Source organism: Nothoprocta perdicaria, unplaced genomic scaffold, assembly GCF_003342845.1.
Source record: "Nothoprocta perdicaria isolate Ctin4 unplaced genomic scaffold, notPer1 scaffold_31, whole genome shotgun sequence".
Lineage (NCBI taxonomy): Eukaryota > Metazoa > Chordata > Aves > Tinamiformes > Tinamidae > Nothoprocta > Nothoprocta perdicaria.
Window position 1 is genome coordinate 2013335 of NW_020455544.1, and position 6996 is coordinate 2020330.

The window sequence follows — 6996 nt, forward strand, 5'->3', positions numbered from 1 at the left end:
ACAGTTGAAAAAGAGTGCTCCAGAGCACTGATGAAGGGTTTAGACAGCAAGGTGAGCTGAGACTTCCAATCGCTGGTGAAATTTTTGCCAAGTTTTTGCCAAGGTAAGCAAAAAGATTAATTTGTTGATTTGTCTATACATTTTTATGCCCAAGTAGATGGACTCTTGTCAAAGACTTTCCTTAAAGCTGCTAGGTGTGAGAAGATAATTGCACCRTCAAAGGGATTTTCAAAGGATGTACTGTCCCTTTTACAAGGAATCCACTTATGGTATAGTACAAATTTATTTTACCGTCTTCCTGGGTGCGAGTCTGTGCCTCTATTTGTGCAACTCTGGAAAAGGATCAGAGTGTGACATAGTGATAGAGCTACTATTACTAGTAGCTACTAGCGATAGAGTTATTATAAATCTAGTTCTGTAAAAGATGTGTGGGCTTTGGCTGCGGGTCATAATTGCCACTGTAACCATCTCTGAAATCTTAACTCCAAGCACATTAAAGTGTTGCCCTAGTGAATTGCCAGAGGTTGCCACTACATGTTCAACTCCTAAAGGCCAATGTATGTAGATCAGTGCTTGTACATTAAACTTAGTCATGTGGTTAGAAATCATGATTCATAAGGAACACGGGCAAGGAGCTCCGTATCATCATGTTTTCTTTAAACACAATTTGTCAGAGGAGAGCTTAGAACAGTATGGCTTAATTTCTTTAATGAAGCAGGTGGAGACTTCCCACCTCAGTTTAATTAACACTCTAAATAAGAGTTCATTAAGTGTTATATAAAATACTAGTTTTGCATTGTTTAGAAAATTATCCTTAGATATTTGAAGACCTAGAAATTTGTTTGTTGTGCTGCACCAACTTTTGAATGCCTGCTCTCTGAGAAAATGTCTTCTTTTTTCTTCTTTGAATGCAGAGAAACCTAAGTCTCTTGTAGTCAGGAGTATTAATTTAACAAAATGTGTAAAACATAAAAGGAAAAGGAACCACGAGGTTTTTAATTGTAGTTACACTACCATAATACTGAATTAATATGATCATAAATCAAGACCCTTAGAATCTTCAACAGATATCTATAATTATACTTCATATGCTGTCTGATCTCTAGTGTTAGGCAAAGCTTTAATACTGTAATACAGTTATTTTTATCTTAAATAAGACTGTAGAAAGAAGATTCCTCCAGCTTACATCTGTGAGAGACACAGAGGAGCTGCTTGAGCAATCCAAGTTCTCATTTGACAGTTCTTTGAGTTTGGCTCTAAATAACTTGTATAACATTGTTGTCCAAAGCTTGATCAAAGTCCACCAAAGTTGGCTAAAAGGTGATTGTAGAATTCAGAGGGCTTTGAATCCTGTCTGAAGAGCTGTAAGTACAAATGATCTTTTCCAGGAAGTGGGTATTTATGAGAGTCTTCTTACTAATTTTAACAAGGCTACTGGTACATAATARAGAACCTATGTCTAAATACTTAAAGGACTGGGCTTTGGTGACGTAAGAAGAAATAACTGAAAAGCTAGTGAGAAAGTTATCTTGTAGTGTATGAAAAAAACTTAAGTTTAAGCAAGGTGATGAGAACCATTCTGTGCTGTTTGTGTTTAATCTGTTGATATTTTGTAATACCAGCTTTCCATAATCTCATGATAAGTAGTGTGCTGTTCTTCTGAATTCACCTAGTGTACATTCCCATTTGTAATATGTTATACTGCCATCTTTCACAGCTTGTTGTGAAGAAGTGGGTTGAGCAGATTTCTCTTTCCGTTCATTTTAATGGGGGAAATACCTTCTCTTCAGAAACATTCAGACATTGCTCTGTTCCTTCACATCAAGTCCTTTAGAAGAGCACTTGAAGGAAACGTGCCATGTGTTGGGATTTACACAGCTGTTGTACGTGGCACCGTCCCCTATCATAGCCCAAGTACTCGGGTTCTGATCATTGTAGAGGAAGGTGTAGAATTTCTGCCCTTCGCAAGCCCTGGGTATGCACATACACACAGAGAGTCTGCAGGCAATGTGTGTTCCAGTTGCAGCTCTACCATATATATCCTCTATATCCAACATCTTTATGGATATATATCCTATATATCCATATAGATCCTATAATGTGAGGAGTTTTCCCTACCTTACAAAAAGACATTGATAAAATAACAGGGGATTGCATAAACCCTGTGCTAAAACAAGAACATATGTTTGGTCTCCCAGTGCATCTTTTTCATCTTGCAAGGAAGCTGGGTCGCTTTTTGTGTTCATAGATGCTGATCTTGGTAAGGACACCAGAGCATGAAGGTGTTGAGCAAACGCTTGAGAAGGAGCAGCCCAGCAGGGATTCCTTTAGCTTGGGAGTGACACAGCAGTTGCGTCTCCCCCAGGCAGTGGCAGGCACTGCTRTTTCCTCAAAAACTTTGGAAGGATGTGCCAGGACATGGTGCCTGGGCGCTGCACAAATGCACATATACTCTACATTCTATTACAAAGTCATCAGTTTTTCTTTAATGGTAATCTGTTTGCTTTGAGGAGTTTGCTTTTTCTTAGGTTTGCAGCAGTTATTTGCTATTTTCGACTGAAATAATCTACTGCATATACAAATGACACTTCAATTACTCATTTTTTCATGTTGTAAGATCACTACCACGCTTTTTTCATTGTGATGCACAGCATGCAAATGATGATGGTGCTTTTTTCCAGGGACAGTTTTCTTGCTTCATGAGCCCTGTGTGTGGAAGTGAGCTGGCTTTCATGCAAAAGCTTCTAATTCCACTTTGGGTACCTGCTCTATCTGCTCCCTCGTACAGGAGCTGGCCAAGAGTGGTAATGTGAACACCTTTGGTAGTGCAGTGTGGCAGTGCTTTTTATGATGCATTTCACCAGATGTACCAAGGGAAGGGATAAAATATGGACCAGTGTGGAATGTGCGTGGCCTGAAGCATGAAGTAGTCATGTCTTGTATTTCCATTCTACCTCTTGGTGCTTCCCCAGAATTCAGACAAGAATCCATCGTGTCTGGTAATCTGTCTTTCTGTTTTTATATATGGATTCCTAACTACTGTGTTCGTTTTACTTGTCTGCACTGTACCACCATCCACAAAGCACATTTATCATGCTGTCATTTCATGGCTTATGGCAGAGTCTGTTAGCATTTGTATGCTGTTGATAAAAGGCTCATTGTTTAAAAATCATATTCTGTGTATCATTCTTGTGAGAGCTTAGAGTTTTGGCAAATCGTTTGTCTAGGTAACCACAGATGACAGGTTGCAGATGTATTGATGGCTTTTGAAATATTAGTACTCTGAGAAAACATAAATTAAATCTGATGCATTAGGTTGGATTAGGATCAAGGCCCAGATAGACCATGAACATGTGCAAGATGATGACTGGGGAAGTAATTGCTAGTAAAGAATTTGTCATTTAATTATTGCAGTAGGAGTAGAGGATTAGATTTTAATATTGATTTAGAAGTAGATGTCAGTTTTATTGGTCTAAAATAGATCTGTTAAGATGGACTGTGAAGCAGAGTCTTTGTTTACAATAGAATCAGTTTTGTGTCAATAGTATAGAATTTAAAAAAAGATAAATACTATCAGATTATAGTGGAAGAGGAGAATTAGGTAATAGCTGCTAATTTGACATGGCATGTGAATTGGCTTCCTGGCAGAAGCAGCAAGTCCAGAGCAAACTGGGAAGTGCCTCTCTCTGACTGAGGAGAAACAAGCACAACTGTGAAGGGAGTGTAGCTCTATCTGCAGAATCCTTTGGTCAGTTCCTCATGATGAGGTGTGTGATGCCTCTAATGTCGAGGAGAGGCGAGCCCTCTGAGGAGAAAAAACATAAAGTGTAAATGAAAACTGAACCTGGAGGCTGCGCTCTACTATTGCTGTATATTTGCATGGTGCCCTGTTGCTCACTGTTAGGTTTTACAGCTTTAAGTTCCCTGGTAGCACCGCTTCTTTTCTCCCCTTGCCCTTTGCTTCTCACCTCAAGAAAGAAAAAAAAGGAAAGAAATTAGAATACTTCAAAGTTACATAAAACTCTCCAAAGTTATATATATTTGGAGTAATGAAAGATAGTAATCCTCTGTTAGCCATCCATCAAGTCCTGAAAAAGAAAGGAAATGCAAAATATTACTGTTTTGTCCTTAYATTGTTCCAGACTCATTTGTCCAGATATAACTGACCTCACCAGATGTCCTTTTCCCTTTGCTCAGGCCTTTGTCAACCTTGTGTTCCAGGAACAGGGGGAGCAGAACCTTTCTCTGCTGAAATTTGCTACATGGGTCCAGATGATCCTGACTATCCCAATCTGATCCCACTGACAGTCCCCCTGTCCTACGTGGACAGTAAGCACCAAAGGGCCAGAGCAGCCTGTTACTTMGCACACACTGCTTTGCACTTGTCTTCTCTGGCAGGTTTTTCTGAACACATTTTCTGTTGCTCTGAGCAGGTTTAGCAGACGTGTTCTCACACTGCATTTGTTTGCTGCGTTGCTCAAACCGTGAACAATCTGTGTTTAAGCAACAGTTTGCCAACCGCAAAGTTAATGTATGGATGAAACTCTGGGTATCCTGATCTCTCACCTTTCCAGTCTCCATCACTAAAATGTTACTCACAAGCAGATAATGAGTACTGTGGGTGCTCATTCAGGATGCTAGTGAACCCTCTAGCTTCTGTATTTCAGGCTTGTTGCCAGTTATCTCCACACGCACCTTATCCAACTGGGGGCTAGTGCTTAGTCCAGGCAGCACTCGCGTGGGACACCACAAGTGCTCCAGGCTGTGGTGTGGCTGTGACGAGGTCCAGACCAAGCATGGCTTCATAACACAGGCAATGAAGAACCCCAGGGTGACTGGAGAAGCGTCGCCTTGCCGCTACAGTATCACGTTACCRGCACAGCAGCACTCTGCCAGGACCCTGCGTTTCCACCTGAGCTTGATCTGGAGTCCTGTCCTGGGGAGTCCAGCAGGAGCTGGACAAGGCCGAGCTGCTGAGCGGCTGCGAGGCTCCGTGGGAACCGATGGCCAGGGGACGGCTCCTTCCTGCCCGCCACTAGTCTTGGGGAGAACAAAGGCTCATGTTTCCCTTTGGATTGCAGGTGGTAACTGTGTTCCTCAGTGCTTTTCAGGTCTTAAGTCTGGCGCAGTCCTGTGTCACGCTGCGGGTGCCACTTCACAGCTCCTGTGTCCCACTCTGCTGCTGCAGCTGGGGCTGGCAGCGTTTTGCCCCGAGCTGGGGCTCACCTGTGTGTACGACACTGCCATCCCGTGGCTGCACGGGGTAGGCAGCGCTCCTGGGCGCAGTGCCAAGGTCAGCGCCACCCCCGTGTTTGAACTGCTGGTGGGAGCCCTGCTGTCCGTAAAGGAGGTGCTTTTTAGCCTCAGTTAAACTCCAGTGCTGAACTCGTGCAGAGTTAGGAAGCAGGAAAGGCATTTTCATATAGTTAGGATGCAGTGGAAACATCTGAAAGTCTGCAGAAGGGGCCTTGCTGGGGCGAGTAGCCTTAGTGTCTGTGTGAGGGAAAGAAAAGAGTTCTAGACTCTGTCCCTTTCCTCCCTGCCGTCTGCTCCATCAGCCCGTGAGGGTGTGCTTCAGGCGAGTCCCCGGGAGCAGACTGTCAGCTGGTAGAAATCAGTATATTTCTTTTGAAATTGATGGGTCTGGACATCTGTTCCTAAACAGTCAACAGGACGGCTTTTAATGTCTCCAGAGAGCACCAGAACGTTCTTGAAATGCTCCAGATCTGCAAACAGAGCAAATACCTGAAGAGACTTCCTTGAGGATGGTGTGCTGGAAGTGTCGGTGACAAGCACGGTGGCTCTTCCCTCGCTGGGATGGCTTTGTGCTACGAACACACAGATCAGCGAGGAGGGGCAGGTAGCGGTGAACTGCCCCACGCAGAGGTGGTTTTGGGGCCGGCTGCTCCTGGCTTGGCCAGGTAGGTACCTGGCACTGCTCCCCAGCTGCGGGGAGGGCTATTCGGCAGCATAAGGGCTGCCTCAGCATGGAAGGGAAATAAGTGACAAAGGCACCTTCTTTATTGAAGCATCTGTTAATTCCTTCCTGCTCTCTTATTTCTTTGCTTGTGCATGCTGGTTTTATACCATGCCAGACATTAGTGTTATGGTAAATTATAACTTGAATTACAACTTGCCTTTTATCCTTTCATGAACGTCTGTCATTGATGGTGATGTCTGCTGGCCTCACGTTCACAGTCAGTCTGCTACAAAGTAAGCCAACCCTCCACCACCCAAGTGCAGCAGTGGAGCTTTATCTGTGACTTTGCTGTGAGTTTACATGCAGAATTGAACTTTGCGGGGGGGTGGAAATGAGACTGTCAGTTTTTAATACGCTTTCTATGCAGTTACCTGTATTGTAAGATCAGTCAATATCAGCTCATTTGGATGGAGTCACATGCACTAGTCCTGAACACCTCTGCTTTATGTTCTCATTATATGGTGAACAGTCAGTCCCTTGAGCCCCCGCCTTGGGGTTCAGGTGCAGAGGCCTGAACGGCTGCTCTTGCTAATGCCAGTGCACCCACTCATTAAGCAGGAGCCTGGCCCGGGCTGTGCAAGTGCTGGTGCAGGCACTTCCTGAAGGAAGCACCAGGTTTGTGAAAGGGCTTAGGTTGCAATTGCTCATGGCAATTCAGCTCAGCCTCAGGGATGACACGAGCTGAAAGAACAGGTCAGAGGCTGTGGAAAACACTCACTTCTCCCCTCTTTTCCCAGGTACGAGATTACTCAGGTCCTTGCACTGTGCAGTTTATCCCCTGCACTGCTGCAGCCAGCCAGCAATACACCCTGCCTGCCATCTGCAGCCCACGGGAGCCAGTTGCCTTTAATGTGGACATCAGGTTCCAGCAGGTACAGCGTTTTCCTTGCAGCTTGCACTTTTTTCCCCCACAAAACTTAACAGGCAAAAGTGGGCAAATCTTTTCCATTTATTTCCATTTATTTACCTCATAGTCCATCCTATTCCTCACTGCCTGGATAAGTTTTTTTTTTTTT